Source organism: Ambystoma mexicanum, chromosome 7q (assembly GCF_040938575.1).
Source record: "Ambystoma mexicanum isolate Mex_15411 chromosome 7q, UKY_AmexF1_1, whole genome shotgun sequence".
NCBI lineage: Eukaryota > Metazoa > Chordata > Amphibia > Caudata > Ambystomatidae > Ambystoma > Ambystoma mexicanum.
Window position 1 is genome coordinate 261355546 of NC_090941.1, and position 24347 is coordinate 261379892.

Here is a 24347-nt window from a genome sequence, read left to right on the forward strand (position 1 = left end):
CCTGCACATCAGCCAGGGGTGCTGTTGCTGTGACCACCCCTGCTGGAACCGAAGACTCCCGACTGGGATTCCATCACTCCACAGCCCAGCCCCAGGACCCAGTTGCCCACCCACTCCTGCCTCTGGGGTTGTCATGTCGGGGCAAACACCATCTGAGAACACTGACAACCCCCGGCCAGAGAGGCAGAGGGGCACCAGCTTCAGTGCCACCGAAGTTGGTGTCCTGGTGGAGCAAGTCCTGGGGCAGTATGATGCCCTCTTCGGAAGTTCCCACGCCGACAAGGAAGGACGGACTCAGATCTGGACTGACATCGTGACTGCCATCAACGCGGAAGGGGTGGCAGTCCGCGACTTACAACATGTCAAGAAGCGCTGGGAGGACTTCAGGTCCAGGACCCTGAACAAGGCCCGGCGCCTCTTGAAGGCAGCCGATGCCAAGGGGCGCCAGGGCCACATGTCGGAAGAACAGATGAGGGTCCTGGAACGCATATCCCCAGTGCTCCACGTCCAGGTCCTTGAGAGGCAGACCCGTCTGGAGTCGAGCAGTAAGTGTACATGCATCCTGATTGTGAGATGTGCGTGTGGTAATTTTTCAGTAGTGTGCAGGTTGCACATCTGTTTGTATGGGTCGAGTATGGGTGGGGGTTTACAGGGCCGTGGGGCTAACACATGCGAGGGCTGGAATGTGTGAGACATGGATGGTGCTTGTGTGTGTAGGCTTGCATGCCAAATGCAGTTGTGTGGGCACACATGTTTGGATGAATGTGTATGTAAGTAGACATGTCCGTGATGTCACGTATGTATGTTGCTTTCAGCTGCATGTATCAGCACTGTGTACATGTGCATGTGTGTGTATTTGACAAGGGTGCAACAGTGATGCAACATGGATGCATGTGACAGCGGTATGTGGAAGCCTGATCGGCAGATGTGACATGGATGCCCATGGGAACACTGCGACACTTGGCAGAGGTGTACACATGCATGCAAGTGTGGTGGTGTGTGTACATGTGTGGTGCACTTCCTGTGTTGCATGTGATGTCTGCCTCACCTTTGCCTGCTCATGCTGTTGTATGTGTATGGATGGTGCTGGCAGTTGCGATATGGCTGTGGTATGGCTCATGTGTGCGAGTTGAAATGACATGTGTGTTGGGGATTGTGATGACATGTCTGAGGTTTGCCAATGCCACTCATGTACAACTGTCATGTGTGTATGTGTCCATTGTACAGTGCCCTGATGCCTGTGTTTTATTTCTCCCTGTCTGCAGCGTCAACTGATGAAGAGGGCGGAGAAGGTGCTGTGGAGCACAGCGGCGGGGATCCCACCGCCAGCCGGAGACGCAAGGGCCGGCTCCCCTCCCATGTTGTCATCTCGTCGGGGAGTGAGGAGTCCGGTCCCGCGTCCCAGGCCGCAGCTGCCGGGGGGAGGTCCAAGAGGCGGATGTTGGAGTTGGACTCCTCGGCAGCAGAAGGGGCAGCTGGGACCACACAGGGCCCAACAGGGGAAGATGGCACGGAGTCATCCAGGTTGGTGGGGGGTTTGGTGGAGGAGGAGGACGTGCAAGCAACAGAGACGGGGTCTGGAGGTGGGGATCCCACTGGTGCTAGTGGTGCAGTGCAGGACCAGGGACAGGAGGCAGCACAGGCCGCCGCGGAGGTGCCTGTGTGCAATCCTGTCCCTGATCCTGTCCCTGCATCATCTTGCACCAGCAGGGATGCCTACGTCCAGACCCGTTTTCAGGCAGGGGATGAGCTCACGTCAACTGGCCTTCCCCTGCCTGCGGACGTGGCTATCCGGGTCCGGGTTGAGCCTGTTCTGAGTGGTGTGGCGTTGCGTCAACGGGCCATGCGAGGTGACCTGCAGTCTTTTCATGAGGAGACTGCACGTCATCTCGAATGGCTCGTTGACCGCGTCAGCCTGCTGGGACAGGTCACCCAGGCCGGATTCCTCCGTATGATGGGGCTTGCTCCGACCCCCTCCTCAACTGAACCCCCTACGCGCCAGTCGTCCTCCGTGTCATCTTCCCACCCATCAGTCACCTGGGTGCCCTGTGGAGCTGCCTCTGACGGTGCGGCCAGGCTGGTGGAGGAGGCATCCCTGCCACAGTCGGGAGTCGGACGTCCAGCAGGGGTGGCCACATCAACGACTGCACCCCAGCCGGCGGAGGATGTGCAGGCAGCAGGAGGCAGTGCACGGGCAGAGGCACAGCAGCAGCAGCAATGTGGTGGGAGCCATGAAGGCTCGGGGCCTTCAACATCGGAGGGGCAGGCATCGGCCGGAGGGCAGGAGGCCCCAGGACAGAGAATGTCTTCCGTGTGGCAGCGGTTGGGCCACGCCATAGATGCGGAGCGGCAGCGGGCGGAAGAGGCACGGCTCACAATGGTCAGGGCGGAGAACTCCATGCGGAGGGCCCTGAGGCAGGCCGAGTGCCTCGAGGCAATCCGCAGGGGTTTGGAGGTGGACACGTCGACGGCCCTGCGGACCCTCGGGGCCATGGAGGAGGACCGCCTCCGGGACATTGAGCAGGAGTTCGATGATGCCCTGGGCCGGGACATCCACAAGTGAGCCGTCAAACTAGCCCGCTGCCCTTGTACATAGTTATGTAGGTAGTGTTAGGTTTAATTTTTTTTTGGATTTATTTTGGACCTTTCAGACATTGGCCACATTTTTGTATATAGTTTATTTTATTAGTTAGTGTAGTTAGATAGGTTTCCTTTCTTTTGTTGGGATAATGGACCCTGGCTTGTTTGTATGTACATAGTTCACTGTTGGATTGTATTTTTCTTTCACATTTTAACCATGGAGCAATGGCTTTCTTTTTTATTTCCCATTGGATTTTGTTTTGTGGACAGTGACTTTGGACACCATTACTTTGGATTTTGATTTTTGGTTTTGCTTTTTTTCACGGACATGCTTCTTTTCATTTTTGTACATTCACATTCACATTTCTGTTTCTTTATTTTTGATTCTATTTATGTTTCCTTTAATACATATTTTTTTATCATACTTCAATGTGTAGTATCATCTCATTGGTTTCATGCATATCATGATATGGGTTTTGAGATTCACTGACACCCATTGGGTGTATGTGAGGGAAATGTGTTTGTTTCGGAACTTGCAATTGGTGTTCTGTCATGTAATTGCCAATTATGAGTGGATGGATGCAATACTCGGGTGGGTGTTTTGCATTTGGAGGCTGACCATAGGGACCAGGGATCTAGATTGTGATGACATGTTGGCTGGGGAACATGAGTTGGACATGGGTGGGGGCCTGGTGGCGGGTGACCCTGCACTGCTGGGGGGTGGGGGTGGTGGGAGACATGGGTGGGGTCCTTGTGGAGGGTGACCCTGCACTGCTGGGGGTGGGGGTGGCGGGAGACATGGGTGGGGGCCTGGTGGAGGGTGCCCCTGCACTGCTGGGGGGTGGGGGTGGTGGGAGACATGGGTGGGGGCCTGGTGGAGGGTGACCCTGCACTGCTGGGGGGTGGGGGTGGTGGGAGACATGGGTGGGGGCCTGGTGGCGGGTGACCCTGCACTGCTGGGGGGTGGGGGTGGTGGGAGACATGGGTGGGGGCCTGCTGGCAGGTGCCCCACAGTGCTGGGGGGTGGGGGGGTGGGGAACATGAGTTGGACATGGGTGGGGGCCTGCTGGCAGGTGCCCCACAGTGCTGGGGGGTGGGGGGGGTGGGGAACATGAGTTGGACATGGGTGGGGGCCTGGTGGCGGGTGACCCTGCACTGCTGGGGGGTGGGGGTGGTGGGAGACATGGGTGGGGGCCTGGTGGATGGTGACCCTGCACTGCTGGGGGGTGGGGGTGGTGGGAGACATGGGTGGGGGCCTGGTGGAGGGTGATCCTGCACTGCTGGGGGGTGGGGGTGGTGGGAGACATGGGTGGGGGCCTGGTGGAGGGTGACCCTGCACTGCTGGGGGGTGGGGGTTGTGGGAGACATGGGTGGGGGCCTGGTGGAGGGTGACCCTGCACTGCTGGGGGGTGGGGGTGGTGGGAGACATGGGTGGGGGCCTGGTGGAGGGTGCCCCTGCACTGCTGGGGGGTGGGGGTGGTGGGAGACATGGGTGGGGGCCTGGTGGAGGGTGACCCTGCACTGCTGGGGGAGGGGGTGGTGGGAGACATGGGTGGGGGCCTGGTGGCGGGTGACCCTGCACTGCTGGGGGGTGCAGGTGGTGGGAGACATGGGTGGGGGCCTGCTGGCAGGTGCCCCACAGTGCTGGGGGGTGGGGAACATGAGTTGGACATGGGTGGGGGCCTGGTGGCGGGTGACCCTGCACTGCTGGGGGGTAGGGGTGGTGGGAGACATGGGTGGGGGCCTGGTTTCGGGTGACCCTGCACTGCTGGGGGGTGGGGGTGGTGGGAGACATGGGTGGGGGCCTGGTTTCGGGTGACCCTGCACTGCTGGGGGGTGGGGGTGGTGGGAGACATGGGTGGGGGCCTGGTGGAGGGTGACCCTGCACTGCTGGGGGGTGGGGGTGTTGGGAGACATGGGTGGGGGCCTGGTGGAGGGTGACCCTGCACTGCTGGGGGGTGGGGGTGGTGGGAGACATGGGTGGGGGCCTGGTGGCGGGTGACCCTGCACTGCTGGGGGGTGGGGGTGGTGGGAGACATGGGTGGGGGCCTGCTGGCAGGTGCCCCACAGTGCTGGGGGGTGGGGGGGTGGGGAACATGAGTTGGACATGGGTGGGGGCCTGCTGGCAGGTGCCCCACAGTGCTGGGGGGTGGGGGGGTGGGGAACATGAGTTGGACATGGGTGGGGGCCTGGTGGCGGGTGACCCTGCACTGCTGGGGGGTGGGGGTGGTGGGAGACATGGGTGGGGGCCTGGTGGATGGTGACCCTGCACTGCTGGGGGGTGGGGGTGGTGGGAGACATGGGTGGGGGCCTGGTGGAGGGTGATCCTGCACTGCTGGGGGGTGGGGGTGGTGGGAGACATGGGTGGGGGCCTGGTGGAGGGTGACCCTGCACTGCTGGGGGGTGGGGGTTGTGGGAGACATGGGTGGGGGCCTGGTGGAGGGTGACCCTGCACTGCTGGGGGGTGGGGGTGGTGGGAGACATGGGTGGGGGCCTGGTGGAGGGTGCCCCTGCACTGCTGGGGGGTGGGGGTGGTGGGAGACATGGGTGGGGGCCTGGTGGAGGGTGACCCTGCACTGCTGGGGGAGGGGGTGGTGGGAGACATGGGTGGGGGCCTGGTGGCGGGTGACCCTGCACTGCTGGGGGGTGGAGGTGGTGGGAGACATGGGTGGGGGCCTGCTGGCAGGTGCCCCACAGTGCTGGGGGGTGGGGAACATGAGTTGGACATGGGTGGGGGCCTGGTGGCGGGTGACCCTGCACTGCTGGGGGGTGGGGTGGTGGGAGACATGGGTGGGGGCCTGGTGGAGGGTGACCCTGCACTGCTGGGGGGTGGGGGTGGTGGGAGACATGGGTGGGGGCCTGGTTTCGGGTGACCCTGCACTGCTGGGGGGTGGGGGTGGTGGGTGACATGGGTGGGGGCCTGCTGGCAGGTGCCCCACAGTGCTGGGGGGTGGGGGTGGTGGGGAACATGAGTTGGACATGGGTCGGGGCCTGCTGGCAGGTGCCCCACAGTGCTGGGGGTTGGGGGTGGTGGGGAACATGAGTTGGACATGGGTGGGGGCCTGCTGGCAGGTGCCCCACAGTGCTGGGGGGTGGGGGGGCGGGTGACATGGCTGGGGCCTGGTGGAGGGTGCCCCTGGTGGCTGGGGGTGCAGGGGGACATGCGTTGGTGGGCAGTAGTGCAAGTTGACATGTGGGTTGGCTTGGGTGCATGGCCATGGTGGATGGGGTGCCTGCAGGACATGTGCAGGGTAGGCCCCTGTGGTGTGAGCCACTTGCAGGGGCCGTGGAGGGTGTAGAGGGAACACCTGGGAGGACCCACACGTGCAATTCACGTGTGGTGCTCCCCGCGCACCCCTGTAATACACGTATCCTGATGGAATCACGTGTGGAACTTCCCACTCACCCCTGGAATACACGTACCCTGATGATGTTGCGTGTGATACTTCCCCCGCACCCTGAAGTACACGTACCCTGATGAGATCGCGTGTGGAACTTCCCGCGCACCCCTGGAATACACGTACCCTGATGATGTTGCGTGTGATACTTCCCCCGCACCCTGAAGTACACGTACCCTGATGGGATCGCGTGTGGAACTTCCCGCGCACCCCTGGAATACACGTACCCTGATGATGTTGCGTGTGATACTTTCCACTGCACCCCGAAGTACACGTACCCTGATGAGATCGCATGTGGAACTTCCCGCGCACCCCTGATACTGCTGATGTTGCGTGTGAGACATACCCCGCACCCCGAAATACATGTACCCTGCTGAAATCGCGTGTGGAACTTCCCGCGCACCCCATAAATACACGTACCCTGCTGAAATCGCGTGTGGAACTTCCCGCGCACCCCTGAAATACACGTACCCTGCTGGAATCGCGTGTGGAACTTCCTGCGCACCCCTGAAATACACGTACCCTGCTCGCACGGGGCCAATCGCGTGTGGAACTTCCCGTGCACCCCGGAAATACACGTACCCTGCTGAAATCGCGTGTTGAACTTCCGGCGCACCCCTGAAATACACGTACCCTGCACACACGGGGCCAATCGCGTGTGGAACTTCCCGCGCACCCCGGAAATACACGTACCCTGCTGAAATCGCGTGTGGAACTTCCCGCGCACCCCTGAAATACACTTACCCTGCGGCAATCGCGTGTGGAACTTCCCGCGCACCCCTGAAATACGCGTACCCTGCTTGCACGGGGCCAATCGCGTGAGGTACTTCCCGCGCACCCCAGTGATACACGTAGCCCGCTTGCCGTGTTGGTACAGGGTTAGCGCAGCCCTTTGCGCTGGATTGGGGATTTTGATGGCTTTTCCCTGTGCGAGAGGCGTTCTTGGGGGCGTAACTGGCGCTGCTGCAGGGTCGCTGCGCCACTGTGTGCCACGGCTGGTTTTGGTGGCTGGAATCCATGAATACGCTGTGCGCGGAAATGGATTTTAGCGCACGCGGCTGGTGCAGGGATTCGCACGCGCACACTGTGCGCCAGCCGCGTGCGCCACTTGTGCGCTGCATTCTATGAATTAATCCGTTAATGTCTACTGTTGTCATGATCTCTGCTTCCAAAGGGTCAGGACTTACCCAACTCCCTTGGAAGCAGACCCATAACCCCGGTTCCGAGTGCCGGCCAGTCCCAATTGGGACCTTTTGGACCCTGTCCTGGCGCCAGTGGCACCAGGCTCATAAATATGCCCACCAGGCTCATAAATATGCCCAGTCCCAGCGCTGGAAGCGCCGGGCTTATAATGCTTGGGTGGACTTACCTGCAGCAGACCATGCTGCTTACTTACCTGCCAGTTGAGCCCCTGATCCTCTTCTGTTTGGGACTACTTTTCCTGTTGGGTGGGGCAGGAGCCACTCCCTAGGTTCAGAACATTGTAACTCTTCTGGAAAGCAGGAACTCTTTTCTTACCCAGGCGAGGCCGTGGAAGGAGACACCTAAGCACTACAGGAGGCTATTTAAACCACACCCGATGGATGAATCTTGCTTTGCGTTATTCTGCATTCTCTGCAGCAGAACGCTCACTGTGTCTTCTGATCCTGTGCCTAAGGGAACAAAGGCTTACCATCCTGGAATCCAGTCTTCAGCAGCACCTATAAAGACAAACAAAGAACAGGTTAGCACTACGGTCTTCAGTGGCAGCGCATCTCTTACCTGGTCCAGCGGCTGTCACCAACGCCTCGCGCTGCATACCTGCATCTGAAAGACAAAGGCTTACCGACTCTTCGCACGCTCCGGAGGTCTTCGCGCTGCATTCCGGCATCTGAAAGGCAAAAGAAGGTGCGTTTAGAGACATTGGGCAACTTTACTACTCACGCCGAAATCAGCGGGTATCCCAGCACCCTTCAGCTTCTCTAAAGCTCCGAACTTGTACCTGCAAGGTAAAAGAGACAGTTAGTGCGCATCGGGAAGCAGGCAACAAGCGCTCACTTACGTGCTTCCAAGCGCTTCTATTCCTCACGCGGGTTCGATCCTCAACTCTCTTCAGCCCGCCATCCGCCATCGCCGGAACCCTGCAAAACAAGAGGTATCATTACAAAAGAACTTTACATAAGTCAAAAGCCATACTCATGTGCTCCTCGGCACCGCTCCACAGCAGCTACGCCTTACGCACTTAAAGACTTTTAAGACATTGGAAGTGCCCAGAACTTACCATTCGTGCAGTAAACGACGGACAGCAGTCCTCTGAGGTCAAGAGGCCTGCACCCTTATCCAGTGAAGAAACTGGTTATGGCACCCTGCCCCCGAGGCAGATGGAGAGCTCGGCGTTCACCTACCTAAGGTGAGATCGTTAACCTTTGGGGTCCTACAGGAGAAGAGAAACGGAAGAGGAGAGAGGCACCCAATAACCCCAGTTCATTAATCCCATATTTTCTATCTGCAGACATCTTACTCTCCGAGTCAGACACACAGTGCACAGAGGTCCAGCCCGAGGAACCAACCGTGTGTTACACATCACCTTTGAAGACACGGCTTTCACCCAGTCGAGACCGGCGCCTCTGCGGAAATCAGGTGAGCGTTACAGAACGCAAAGCCCACCGCAAAACTCCCACCCAGGCGCTATGGAAACTTCGGATACCGACCAGCTAGCCCAGTTACTTGGGGAACTAAGAGCAGAAGTGCATGCAGCCCGCCAGGAAACGAATGCTCTAAGAAGGGAACTGATTATTTCCAAGGAGCGAACAGATGATCTCGCTAGACAATTGCTACAGTCACAAGCCGGACAAACTCAGTTGCCCGCATCAGGGGCAAATCATCCTTCAACATCCCCTACGAACCCAGTGCAGATCAACCTCCGCCCAAACGATTTTCTGGTGACCCAAAGAGGTTTGCAGTATTCATTAATCAGTGCCGCTTGCACTTCTTATGCCGGCCAGCAGCCTTCCCAACAGATCAAGCTAAGGTAGCTTTCGTGCTTTCGTACCTCAGTGGCAGTGCGGCAGATTGGTCGATCCCTCTAGTTAATCAGGATGATCCGGTTCTCCATGATTTTCAAGCTTTTCAGCTCAGCATGGAAAAACTGTTCGCAAGACATTCACTGGGGCAGGCCTTGGACAATGAACTCCTTTCATTACGACAGGGTAATCAAGACCTTTTGGCTTATATTGCATCTTTCAACAGACTGATAGTGGAAACCCAATGGCCTGAGGACAAACGGATTACGCTGTTTTATAGAGGTCTACGTGGAGAGCTCAAAGATGTGTTAGCCCAAGTAGTGAATCCCCCGCAAGACTGCTCGGACTATATTGACTTAGTCGTTCAAATAGACCACAGACTACAGAACAGGAAGGCCGATCGTTCCAAGTTTGATGCTCGAGTGTTTTCCAAACCACCAACTCCTATCAAAGGAGCAGACTCCGGGGAACCCATGCAAATAGGGGGCCTGAAAGGACCACTAACCCAAAAGGAGCGGGAAAGGAGAAAACAGCTGCAATTATGCCTCTATTGCGGAAACTCGGGGCACTTTCTTCGAGACTGTCCGGTGAAACCAGCCAAGAAGGCAGTAGGAGCTGCAGTTACCAGGGTCACAAACTCTGAGCAGGGAAACGACCTCGCCCGACAAGAATAGAGGTCCTCTTGCCGAGCGTTAAAACCAGTTCCGTGACCTCGCATTTCGTGATACCTATGGTCCTCATTAGCCCTGAACGTCCGGATCGATTACATGCGATTGAAGCTTACGTCGACAGCGGTGGCATCGGCAATTATGTGGATCATGAAATGGTATTGAGGATGAATCTGACTCTTTGTCCAAAGGCTGTAAAGGACGTCATTACTATGGTGGATGGTACGGAGATAGCTTCCGGACCAGTAACGCATACCACCCAAGAAGTGACGTTAGTAAGTCAAGATGGACACCATGAGAAGATCGTGTTCGATGTGATCAAGGCCCCTCAGTTCCAGATTATTCTAGGAATTCCTTGGTTAGAGAAGCACAATCCTCAGATCGATTGGCGAGCAAGAACGGTTCAGTTTCCAGAATGTGTCTCCATTTGTTACCCTCGATCTGATGTTGCACTGGCAGCAATTTCTTCGGAGGTTCCCCAGTTACCTCCCGAATACCTAGAATTCCAAGATGTCTTACGGAAGGATCAAGCTAACTCTCTACCTCCTCATAGGTCTTATGACTGTCAGATAGACCTGATACCTGGATCTACCCCTCTTTGTAGTAGGATTTATGCCCTCACCGAGCCTGAGAATCTTCACCTCCGACAATACCTGGATCAATACCTAGCGAATGGGTTTATCCGTCCTTCCAAGTCCCCTGCTTCCTCAGCTTTGTTCTTCGTTCCAAAAAAAGAAGAGGACCTTAGAACTTGTATAGATTATCGCGCCCTGAACCAGATCACCGTTAAGAATAGATATCCGTTACCTTTGATCCCTGAACTCCTGGACCAAGTCAGAAAAGCATGCATATATACAAAGCTGGATCTTAGAGAAGCCTACCACTTGGTACGAGTGAAAGAGGGCGATGAATGGAAGACGGCCTTCCGCACCAAGTATGGGCTATTTGAATATCAGGTCATGCCCTTCGGACTTTGCAATGCCCCGGCCGCCTTTCAATATTTTATGAACGACGTCCTCAGAGAGCTCATAGATGTGTGTGTCGTTGTCTATATTGACGACATCCTCGTTTATTCTTCATCGGAAACTGAACATCAGAAACACGTGAAAATGGTCCTCGAGAGGTTGCGTCAACACAAACTTTTCGCTAAGTTGGAAAAATGTGTTTTCAACGTGACTGAAGTTGAATTCTTGGGATTCATATTATCACCTAGCGGAGTGCGTATGGATTCAAAGAAGGTCGATGCAATTCTCAAGTGGCCTTCGCCATCCTCCGTAAAAGGTGTTCAAAGCATGTTAGGCTTCGCTAACTTTTACCGCAGGTTTATCCCTGAATTCTCTCGAATAGTCCAGCCCATCACCACCCTGTTAAAGAAAAACAAACGTTTCAAATGGTCTACCTAGGCGGAACAAGCTTTCCAGAATTTGAAGACTAAATTCATCTCTGCGCCGATCTTAAAACATCCTCGCCCAGAACTCCCCTACATTGTTGAAACTGATGCTTCGAGTCTTGCCATGGGAGCAGTTTTATCACAAAAGGACCCAGTAACCAATCAGTTGCATCCCGTGGCATTTTGGTCCCGCAAATTCTCGCCTCCTGAAATCAATTACACTATTACTGATAAGGAACTTCTGGCTATCAAGTCCGCCTTTAAGGCTTGGTGGCATTATCTTCTGGGGGCCCGACACACCGTTACTGTGATCACAGATCACCGTAACCTGCAATATTTGAAAACCGCGAAAGCTCAATCCTCTAGGCAACTCCGTTGGGCACTATTCTTTGCCGAGTTTGACTTCATAATTACCTACCGACCTGGTACGAAAAACGGTAAAGCTGACGCCCTTTCTCGGATGGGAGTGGAAGAACACTTGATCAATCCTAAACCTGTACCTATCATTCCCGAACAAAGAATTCTGGGTGTAATCGCCACACAATCCATTGAAGAAGTTAAGGATAAGGCCAGGCAACTGGTAACTCCAGCAGACATACAGAATTGGCATCTGCAGGGAAAGGACTTTACGGTGAAGGACAATCTATTGTATTTCCAAGGACGGTTATACCTGCCCAGCACAGATTTACAGAAAAAGGTAATCTCCTGTTATCACGATTCTGTAATGGAAGGACATCCCGGTATGGCCAAATCCTCGGAAAAGATCAAGCGCTACTTCTGGTGGCCGTCTTGGAAAAAAGATATCAGAGACTTTATAATGTCCTGTGTAGTATGCGTCCAAAACAAGAGTCAAAAGGAAAAACCAGCCGGCCTCTTACGCCCTATTGACATCCCACCTCGCCCTTGGCATACGCTTTCTATGGACTTCATCACCGATCTACCTCCATGCTCCGGATACAATACCATCTTAGTAATCGTGGACCTATTCTCCAAGATGGCGCACTTCATTCCACTCAAAGGCTTACCATCAGCAGCAACTCTGGCCCGAGAATTTCTCGAAAACATCGTCCGACTGCACGGTTTTCCTTCGGTCCTAATTTCGGATCGAGGAAGTCAATTTATTTCTCATTTTTGGCGAAGTTGCTGTCGGTCGGCTCAAATTGATGTGAGACTTTCGACCAGACACCACCCCCAAACCGACGGACAAACCGAGAGGACCAATCAAACTCTGGAACAGTATTTACGCTGCATACTGCAACAAACTGAAAAAACTTGGAAAGATATCCTTTGGATAGCCGAATATGCCTACAATAACTCTGTCCATTCGGGAACCGGGAAGACCCCGTTCTTTCTTTTACACGGTAGTCACCCTCGAACCTCGGATTTGGATCCACTCCAAGATCTTGGAACACCAGCAGTAGACCACCTGCATTCTACTATCACCCAAGCCTTTAAGGAAGCCGTTTCTCACCTTCAAAGGGCTAAAGAACAATACAAGAAAGGAGCAGACCAACATCGGAAGGAAGCCCCCCAATATCAAGTAGGAGATCAAGTCTGGTTATCCACCAAATATCTACCTCTAAAAGGACCACGCAGATTCAACCCAAGATACCTTGGTCCCTATTCAATCACTACCATAGTAAATCCGGTAGCGGTCAAGTTGGACTTGCCCCCTCACATGAAGATACACCCGGTCTTCCACGTCTCTCTACTAAAACCCGTGCAACCTAAAACCCGACTAACTAAATCTCCAAAAACTATCCTAGTTGATGGAGAACTCGAGTTTGAAGTCAAAAGTATCCTGGATTCTAAGATCTCCAAATCTAAACTATTTTACCTGATTGACTGGAAAGGTTATGGCCCCCAAGAAAGGTCCTGGGAACTGCAGAATATGTCCACGCGCCTCGTCTAATCAAAAGATTTCATCGAACATTTCCTAACAAGCCCAAACCCCCGGAGAAGCCCGGTTTGGGAGGGGCCTTGAGGGGGGGTGCTGTCATGATCTCTGCTTCCAAAGGGTCAGGACTTACCCAACTCCCTTGGAAGCAGACCCATATCCCCGGTTCCGAGTGCCGGCCAGTCCCATTTGGGACCTTTTGGACCCTGTCCTGGCGCCAGTGGCACCAGGCTCATAAATATGCCCACCAGGCTCATAAATATGCCCAGTCCCAGCGCTGGAAGCGCCGGGCTCATAATGCTTGGGTGGACTTACCTGCAGCAGACCATGCTGCTTACTTACCTGCCAGTTGAGCCCCTGATCCTCTTCTGTTTGGGACTACTTTTCCTGTTGGGTGGGGCAGGAGCCACTCCCTAGGTTCAGAACACTGGAACTCTTCTGGAAAGCAGGAACTCCTTTCTTACCCAGGCGAGGCCGTGGAAGGAGACACCTAAGCACTACAGGAGGCTATTTAAACCACACCCGATGGATGAATCTTGCTTTGCGTTATTCTGCATTCTCTGCAGCAGAACGCTCACCGTGTCTTCTGATCCTGTGCCTAAGGGAACAAAGGCTTACCATCCTGGAATCCAGTCTTCAGCAGCACCTATAAAGACAAAGAAAGAACAGGTTAGCACTACGGTCTTCAGTGGCAGCGCATCTCTTACCTGGTCCAGCGGCTGTCACCAACGCCTCGCGCTGCATACCTGCATCTGAAAGACAAAGGCTTACCGACTCTTCGCACGCTCCGGAAGTCTTCGCGCTGCATTCCGGCATCTGAAAGGCAAAAGAAGGTGCGTTTAGAGACATTGGGCAACTTTACTACTCACGCCGAAATCAGCGGGTATCCCAGCACCCTTCAGCTTCTCTAAAGCTCCGAACTTGTACCTGCAAGGTAAAAGAGACAGTTAGTGCGCATTGTGAAGCAGGCAACAAGCGCTCACTTACGTGCTTCCAAGCGCTTCTATTCCTCACGCGGGTTCGATCCTCAACTCTCTTCAGCCCGCCATCCGCCATCGCCGGAACCCTGCAAAACAAGAGGTATCATTACAAAAGAACTTTACATAAGTCAAAAGCCATACTCATGTGCTCCTCGGCACCGCTCCACAGCAGCTACGCCTTACGCACTTAAAGACTTTTAAGACATTGGAAGTGCCCAGAACTTACCATTCGTGCAGTAAACGACGGACAGCAGTCCTCTGAGGTCAAGAGGCCTGCACCCTTATCCAGTGAAGAAACTGGTTACGGCACCCTGCCCCCGAGGCAGATGGAGAGCTCGGCGTTCACCTACCTAAGGTGAGATCGTTAACCTTTGGGGTCCTACAGGAGAAGAGAAAGGGAAGAGGAGAGAGGCACCCAATAACCCCAGTTCATTAATCCCATATTTTCTATCTGCAGACATCTTACTCTCCGAGTCAGACACACAGTGCACAGAGGTCCAGCCCGAGGAACCAACCGTGTGTTACACATCACCTTTGAAGACACGCCATTCACCCAGTCGAGACCGGCGCATCTGCGGGAATCAGGTGAGCGTTACAACTGTAGCTAATGTGTCTCTTCCTGTCATTTTTTCTAGTTCACATATCCATTTCCCAGCATAGGAAATTATACTCTAAAGTTTGCATCTTAAATGTTCCTTAACCATCTGTTGCCATGGTATATATATATTGTGGTCTGGCTCCTCCTTTTTGTACCAAAGGAAACTGCAATATCCCAAACTCACATTCATCCCATCCGCCATCGTCTGTCTGTTCATGACAGGGACAATGGGCCTCATTAGGAGTGTTGCGGTAAGGGAACAACTGTGTTGGCAGTGCTAATGGCGCCGTTGTTACGTCGCTGCAACATTCCAAGTTTGCTTGCGGGTTCCGGCTCTGTACGCCTGGTCAGACCAGGCGTGCAGAGCGGCACCCGCAAGCAGACTAGGATGGTAGCAGCAGTACTGTTATGAACGGTACCACTGCTACCATCCTCCCCATTCCCATTGAGCCCTATGGGGGCTCAAATGGGAATGGGGACATACCGGGTCCGGGTCCCTCGAATGGGAATTAACGGGCCCTCCAAGGAATGGCCGGGTAAATCCCCTTTTGCGGGACCCGGACCCGAGTTTCGGGGGAGCCATGCCCTTATTAAGGGCATGGCTACCTCCAAACTCGTAATGAGGCCCAATGACTCTGCACTGCCTTCACAACCTTAACCTACTCAAATAAGATGGCGAGTCCCCCTCTCATCATAGGATCGCCCTCTAGGTCGATCTGACCGCGTCAGAAATTCTGATGCCTGAGATATAGGTAGGTCTAGATCTGACCATCTTACTTCTTTGTCTGTCTAAGAACACCCCTTCCCTTGGGATTATATGTACTCGCGGAGTGAGCAGAGTACGTGTGCTGCTCTCTTTTTTTTTTTCTGTGACCTGTACCACGCTGTGGTTTATTGCTGTGCACCTCGGTGTGATTTCTTGTTGCCTCGTCTCCCCAATGACTTGAATTGCTCATCACATTGCCCCGCTGGCCACACAGACAGGAGTCTGTTTTTCGTGGCTTCCATCACAGCAAGAAGAGGAGCCTATAAGATCTCACTGCCTCGGTGGAGCCGAGGCGGAGTGAGCAGAGTACATGTGCTGCTCTCTTTTTTTTTATCTGTGACCTGTACCACGTTGTGGTTTATTGCTGTGCACCTCGGTGTGAATTCTTGTTGCCTCGTCTCCCCAAAGACTTGAATTGCTCATCACATTGTCACGCTGGCCACACAGACAGGAGGAGTCTGTTTTTCGTGGCTTCCATCACAGCAAGAGGAGGATCCTATAAGATCTCACTGCCTCGGCGGAGCTGAGGTGGAGTGAGCAGAGTACGTGTGCCACTCTCTTTTTTTTCCTATGACCTGTACCACGTTGTGGTTTATTGCTGTGCACCTCGTGTGAATTCTTGTTGCCTCGTCTCCCCAAAGACTTGAATTTCTCATCACATTGCCCTGCTGGCCACACAGACAGGAGTCTGTTTTTCGTGGCTTCCATTACAGCGAGAGGAGGAGCCTATAAAATCTCACTGCCTCAGCGGAGCCGAGGCTGAGTGATCAGAGTGTTCAGTGTTCAGCTGTAAGGCACTAGGTGGGAATCCCCTCCGCTACGACATTTCTGCAATTCCTGATCAACCTACTCTGGCTTACTGTCTGCTACGTGCACCATTTAATGTGGCCTTCTCTAACATCACGTAGGAAGTGAGGCGGAAGTGTCCCGTTGTGTTGCGTGAGGACGGGAGACGGGACTCCCCGCTGGATACCATGCTCGCCCACATAAGCACAGTGCGCGGTGTGTAAAAACCCATTTAAGAACTCACCCAGACAATTTGTCCAACAAATAAAGGTGAGCTCTCCTTTGCATCAAGGCTAAGGCATTTGTTTATGGAAGCAGCATCACTACTTGCTGTGCCCACCGCTTATCCTGGTGCTCAACTGTGACTGCGGGGCTAGGCCTTTTGAGCAGTCGAGCGAAACGCTATATGGTACAACTGCATATGGCGGTCTAAGTGGGGTATTGTTTGCAGGACTTTTTGTCTGCTTGAAGAGAACCTCAAACAACATATGGTGTACAACACCTACACATTAAAATCAAATATGCCCCTGATGTTGAGAACATCCAGCACATCGCTTACTTTATAGTCCACTCCAGTACGTCGTTTATCGACGAGTGCGCTTAAATGCAAGATGGTGGATTCTAAGTTTGACTGTGGGGAAAAGAAACCCTGTGTTGGGGACACACGAGACATCTGTAAACCCATGATTTTGACCTCCTTTGATGTGATAACAGCAGTTGTCAATCGCTCAATGCCTCTAGACGGTCCCCCCGCAACAGTGTCCAAAAACATCTTGATCACTGATACCCAATTATTAGAGGTAGAAGCATTGCCACGTTTGTCACGGCAAAGTCACCCTGAACTGGTGCTCTCTGCAGAGCTCCGATCCACAAACGAGATAGACATTGATAGCATCTCTGCCGTCATCCCTGTGTCAAACCTTGGCGGTGGTTTAGAAATCTCAGTGCACAATGTTAGTGCAAATGTTTCTATCTCTATACCCACCGTCTCTCCAGTCAAATGCCCAGAAAATTGTAGTTTTTGTATTGGTGACATTTCCATAATTGCCTCTTCCTCCTCAATAAGTACTCATGACAACAGCCTATATCAGTCTCCAAGCTTATTTGACAATTCTAGCAACATAGTTAATTTGTCTCTTGCACCATTACTTATTGAGGGTGAAACATCAAGGGGCCAAAGTGAACCACTGACTCCTACTCGATTTCCATCGAGGTCTCCCCCCTCAAATTTGTACAAAATTACCATTCAAGCTTTGAATATGACAATCAACACACTAGTAAAGCTGTTTGAAATGTTAGCCTATAAAATATCATCTCAAGCCAAACAGATTGATTTAATCCTGAGCTGGAAGAGTGAAAATGTGTTACCAAAAGCAAATCACTCAAATAATAAACCAGCAGCGAAATGTATGATGGAACCTGCAAAAGCTTATGATGCTCTTGTGCAAATGCCAATTGTTGTTGATTGTGGAATTGAGTCGGACAAGCCGATGGTGTGTGAACAATCAAGGCATGATGGTTTGAATGACAAGATGCTCATGTCTGATGAAATAACGAGTATGAGCGGGAACAAGTCTGTCATCAATCTTGTAACGCAACCTGTGACTAGTCCTTGCTCTGAAACTGTGTTAGCTGATAACTCTGTGATTTGTCATGAAGCTGATGATTCTGTAATGGATCCAAATCTGAAGTTGCCTGTAGATACAGAAGGGCTTTTGAATAAAAACAAAAAGGTACCTTATAGGCTATTTCAAACTAAAGCAGGTACGATGCGAAGGAGTGGAAATCTAGGCCTAACTAAGACATTGAAGAACCAAACGATTCCCCCCTCGCGTTCCAGGGCCAATCTTAAACAATTGTTGAAATGCCTAATCCTGCAAGCGAATACTGGGTCTACTTTGAAAACAAATGTTTGTAAAAAACTGCCTAGTCCACCTGCCAACTCAATACAGACTGTACCTACTGTCTCCATTATTGAGGGTTACCAACCATTGAAAAAACTTATCATGTCTATCTCTGATCAGAAAATGACCTCCACTGGCACTCCGGGTGCCATCAAGGCTAACACTGTTGAGACTCCAGATGCTATGAAAAATGTAAGCACTGAAGAGACTCCAGTCGCTGCATTGGCAAGCACCGTTGAAGTGGTCAAGGTTGTGGAAGTGGGTGTTGCTGGGTCAGTGCATAGCTGTACATTATTTAATCCTATTCACAAAAGAGTGCTACCTCCCATTTAGGAAGCCAGTAGCAGCTTTGTTCTGACAGACATTCGAGAGCAAATCGAATGTTCCATTCAGAAATACATCGATTTTCAACTTACACATATGAGTACCAAATCCAAACAACTCCAAACATCTGTGGCGAGTCAGGTCCCCTGTACATTGACACAAGCCATGCAAACCATTGATGTTGAGACTTTAGGAGTTCCAGCTAAAACACCTATTTTAACTGAGTTGATGCACTCATCAGTGTTGCATTATAATCAGGAACTAGACACACTGATTCCAATGTACGCAGGCGACAAGAGAAGTACAAAGACCCTTGGTGGACCCCTCGTCTTTCACAAGCTGAGATATGTCAGGATAACATGCCAACGGTAAGCAGAAGAGAGTGTCCTCAAATGCCTGAGGCCCCCTCTTTGCTACGGAATGCTTCCAATGCATGCTGATTGGGCAATCCAGCCTAAAGTTCAGGAGGTCCAGGCACATGTGGGGCAGCAAATTGATAACCAAATTGCTAAAGCGGTGCAAAGTTATTTTGACCACAATCAGCCGCATTTTGATACCTTGACTCAGGCCTCCTTATTGGCCAAGAAACAATTGACCAAAATGAGTCTTGTTACTAACTCTGACTCACTAAAAACAAGCTCCAGTCAAAGAGGCTCTGAGACACCGAGACTGAGCATAAAACAAGCTAAAACCAACATGGTTAACAAGAAACATGCTAACTCTATCGTTTAATTCTCAAGTGTCGCCCTGCACCTTTCACTGCCTACACAATTAACAGAATGACTATTCTGGCTTTTTTGATGAGATCAGCATGCTGAAAGGTATAACATCAGCGGACATCGACCAAGTCGATTTTGTTCAGAGTAATGATAATTCGATTGCTACAATATGGTTGCAATCACATTTTAGAAGGAACGCCTTGTGGCAGGCAAGGATGGACATCTTCGCCCTGGGTTTTGTTCTAGCAATTGATCTGTTCACACTGGATACAGGGGGCAACTTAATTCTTGTAAGTAATCCCACGAGCTTGGATGGAGTTAAAATTCATAATAACATCTATGGAGTGAGCCATTCAAATAACGAAAGATCACTTCAGTACCTCTTTCCCAACAAGACTAACCACAATCAAAATTCATAACCAAGAATTGGCCAAAGAAAACATGAAATTCTAACAATTAGTTGGAACACATGTGGAAATTCACATCTCTTTGGTAAAAGTGTGGCTGTTTTGTCTAAGTATAACATAATCATATTACAGGAGATGTGGTTAAAGGAAAAACCAGTTTGGGAAGATCATTCAATTGTGTTCCATCCTGCCAAGGCTTCAGCCCAGGGGCGTCCTTCATCTGGCATGTAGTAGCAATTAAAAACCACAGGGATTGGCTACTCGATTGGTGGGCTGCCCCCAATCCTTATTTATTACTCACTAAGCCTGCCTTCCCGGGAAGAACAGTGGCAATTTTGAATGTACCCTTTGGGGATGTCAGATGATAACTTCTTTTGTGATTTAGAATGCTTACAAAATGAAGCCTTTGAATCTCCCGAAATTACCAACATCATTGTTATGGGAGATTTCAATTTACAAATTCTCCCAGAAAATATTCAGAAATGTAATTTGGCCTGTTTAAAATGGCTATCGGTAGTAAAAAATAGAGCCCTATATATGTGCAATGGTGCATTACCCAGAGATATTACTCCGAAAATCACATGGCAAAGAGGAGGATTCACATCGATTCTCGATTATGGTTTCGTCGATATAAGCATGTTTGAGGTGGCTACAAGCTTTAGGGTAATACCCCAAGTTTTCAGTGATCACAACATGTTAATCCTTGCATGGTCGGTTAACTTGGAGGAGCTCAACCATGGTCAACCAGGCTTTCCTCAGACGATGACCATCTACAATGCTTGAACGCGCTTGAGTTGGAACCCTCAATCTTTATAGGATTTTCACAATCGGGTGGCGAACAGTAATCAGGATATCATAGTGATAAATAATGACTATACCTCCTACTTATACTGCTACCATGAGAGGGTAATCTATCGATCACAAGTTCAATTTCAACTGCGGTACAAATTTGATCCCTTGGTGCAATCCAAGAAGGCGCTTCTACACAAAAACTAAAAGCTTGTGGCTTCTTCTAATTGTGCAAACAAACATGAGCGGTTAAGTACACTACACTGTCAGTATCGCAATTGGGTGCGTAGTCATCAGATACAACTGTTGCAAACTGATGGCGAAAGCATGGTGAGAAGTATTCAATGCAAAAATTCTGCTCAAACCTGGTCTCTGATAAACACTGCTAACAATTTAACCCAAAAATCAGTCCAGATCAATGGTGTCAGTGAGTCAGACTGAATAACACATTTCTCTACACTCTATCAACGGCCGATAGGGTGGGAATCTTATGTTCCCAGGGAAGCCTCCAATTATGATGGCCTCATTATTGTGAGGCAGACATTCTCACAGAAATTAAAAAACTCAACAACTCTCGTGCCCCTGGTCCTGATGGGATAAGAAACTATGTATTCAAACAAAATTACAAATTATGGGCAAACATTCTTTAAAAAATGTTCAATCAAATCTTGACTGTCAACAAGATCCCTTCCTCCTGGCTCTCTGCAATTGTTGTCCCAATTTTTAAAAGGGGAGATTGGTCGGTTGCCAACAACTACAGGCCCATCTCTCTTTTCGATGCCCCTGGCAAGTTGTTTGCTAAATTTATACTAAGAGACTTTAATAACTGGAACTGTGTTGAAGGAATGAGAGATACCTTCCAAACAGGTTTTATCTCTGGTATGGGTACTTGTGTTAATCTGTTGACTTTATCATCCATTATTTACAGTCATCAAATCACAAAACAAGCCTTGCATATAGCATTCATAGATTTGCAAGCAGCGTTCTACTCCATTTCCAGAGAACTGCTCATATCTAAATTATTGCAACAAAGTTGTCCAGGCTATATAATTTCCCTCATTAAAGATCTGCACGACAACAATACGATGCGGGTTAGATTGTCTGTTGATGGTAAACTCTCAGCTCCAATCAACGTTCACCGTGGCGTTAGACAGGGATGTACCCTGGCATCCACCATCTTAATTTTTTTGTTTTCTGGTGTAGGCAATGTTTTCCAAAACATACTAACTGATCCTCCTAAAGTGGCCCAGAAAAAATACCATTCTTAATGTATGTGGATGACTTGGTCATTATATCTAAAACACCAAGTGGACACCAAAATGCATTGGTTGTGCTAGCCACATACACTCAGGATAATCTTTTAACCATCAATCTTGATAAATCTAAGATCACATGGATTCTCAGAGAGCAAAGCTTGCAAGTGGTTTGCCTCTATACCTATTTGGGTGTCCAAATAGCTAGCCAAGGGGCAACCAAAATATATAAACAGCTTCTGATTGATAAGGTCAACACAGCTACGCACCAAATAACTATTATCCAAAGGAGATACAGCAAATTGTCAGCTGTGCCTGCTTTGACCTATCATCAACAAAAAGCCACTCCCATTTTGCTATGTGCTGCTGAAACCCGACCCATTTTGACCAAGGAGTTCTTATCTCTGTTAGAAGGGAAATATTGGCAAGGAGTTTTAAACTTGCCTAACTGCACACTGCTTCCTCTAAAACGATACGAACTTTGTTTTATATCATTGTCCAGCAAATACACCTGGCACGTTATTGCTTTAGTTAGAAAGTGCTTCATGGCCATTGCAAACAACACAGTTTTGGGATTTCTAGCTGATTATGGGCCTCATTAGGACCCAGGCGGTAAGGGGTTTACGGCGGCGTAAACAGCGCCGACCCTTACCGCCTGATTCCGAGGTCCCTTAGCGCCATGGAGGTTTTAACACCTGCTTTTAGCAGGTGTTAAAATCCATGGCGCTAAGGGACCTTGTTGTTAATTACGGCACCGTAATTTACGGTGGCGTAATTAACGCCTTCCCCACTCTCATAATGCCCTATGGGGCAAAAATGGGAATGGGGAAGGGTAAATGGGTTAATGGGGACTTACCGCCCCACTCACCTCGGAATGGTACGACCCAGGCGGTAACTTACCGCCTGGGTCGTAATGAGGCCCTATGTGTTTATGTCAACCAATCCTTTTATCAATAAATGGCGACTGCATGTGGTTCAGGCTATGGCTGGAATAGATGTATCCCTTACCACTTTGATCCAAAATCCCATGCAAGTTAAAACTAGATTGCATGCTATGGACTGGGACAACAATTGTGAGCAGTGTGCAAAATATCGTGATTGCGATCCAGAAGGTTTTTGATTTAAAAAACACAACATACCTGAGGCATACTTAGTTTAATCTCCATCTACGGCTCATGGAAATGACTTTCTCTGAATAAGACTGAATCTATGGCTGACAAGAAAAGTCTTGATGCATAGGAAGATTATTAATGAAACCCAGAACCTTTGTCGATTTTGCTTGGATGACACCTCAAGAGAAGATCTACAGCATTTATTGACTGAGTGCAAAGCACTCTTAACACAGCGCCAACACCACTTCAAAGCAATTGTTGATCAATACGAAGTTAAAACCTCCACCATTTTGTGGAAGATGATCTACTCTGGCTATTCCGTGACAGTGAGAATTTCGATCCTTAGTGCTGCTATGTGGTCTTAAATTGCGAGAGAACATTGGCATAAGTGGTGTAGAGGCTTAATTTTGGCCTCAAGGCTTGTAAGTTCTGCATATAAAATCAATTATCTCTCTTTCATGTCATTGTTCTTGATTCATCTGGTATTTGTACAGGTGAGCAATCTTATTCTGTGATTTTTCTTTTTTGTGATTTTTCTTTTTTGGTTATCTCAGCTCATTTTATGCTTATAAATTCTGTACATTTTAGTTTAAAATGTTGTAAAGTTGTGACAATAAAAGAAAATATATGCACTAGCACCCTACTTCTCTTGAAAGGTTTTCCCCTTCTTAATCTGACATAGTTTTGTCCCCAACTAATGCCACTCTCACCATTCTAGTCTCTTTTAAATCAACCAGCCCATAGACAAGACTCTATGCTTGAGGCAGAACAAGCCTCTCATATTTTAAATGTGTCCATCCTGTGTACAATGTTCGCTCTGTCATATCTGAATGGGTGCAAACTGTTGATTACAAAGCCTGCTTAGCACTAATTATTTGCCAGCGATGCACTCACTTGTTTGTGATTTGTGACTTTCCCCATTACTCCTGAATATTTTCTTTCTTGATTCAGCTTTGACCTTTGCAAGCTTTTCCTTAAGCCAGCACAGAATGTGCGATATCGGCTGCATTCTTTTCTGGCAATCTCAGTGCTACTCCCACTTGTTCCCAAACCGCTTTCATATCTACTTCAAACAGTCTTCGCTTATGACCGCAGTAAAATATAATTATTGTTCCTATTCTCGCATTTAATTTTTGCCTCCTGTGTGTGTTGAGCATGCAATGGTGTATGAGTGTGTGTGTAGGTGTTTGCATTCTCTCTTATGTCAGTGCATCTACATGAATGCCTTGCCCATGTTGGCATGACTTGCAAGCACTTCCTTCAATGCTTTACCGCTTCTTTAAGCTAAATTCAATATTTTTCCAATTTTGTCATGTATCTCAAAAAATGTTTGTCAAAACTATTTTTTTTCTCATTTATTTTTATTATTTACGATAAACATCCACTGTGCCTAATTCAAATAACATCTACTAGTACCTTGGTCAGTTTTTTTGCTGCATTTTGCACACAAAAATACATTTAGAATCTGATCTACACTTCTCTCAACTTGTGTGATTGTAGACATACTATTTCCGATTTTGTCTCCAAATGTCCTCAAATTTTACAGACAGAATATACAGCACTGGAAAAATTGCTCCCCTGCTCGGCATTGTCTACTGTGTTCCAAGCTTAATTGATGCACTTTTAGAACTTTGCATGAATTTAACTTCATGCTACCATTGCAGTGCAATATTTCTCTATTCCCAACTCCCAATCTTCTCCTAATTTTGATTTTCTAAAGCACCTTCTTGTTTCCTTTTGGAAATCTGTCTCCTTTCCTCTTCCTGGCACAATA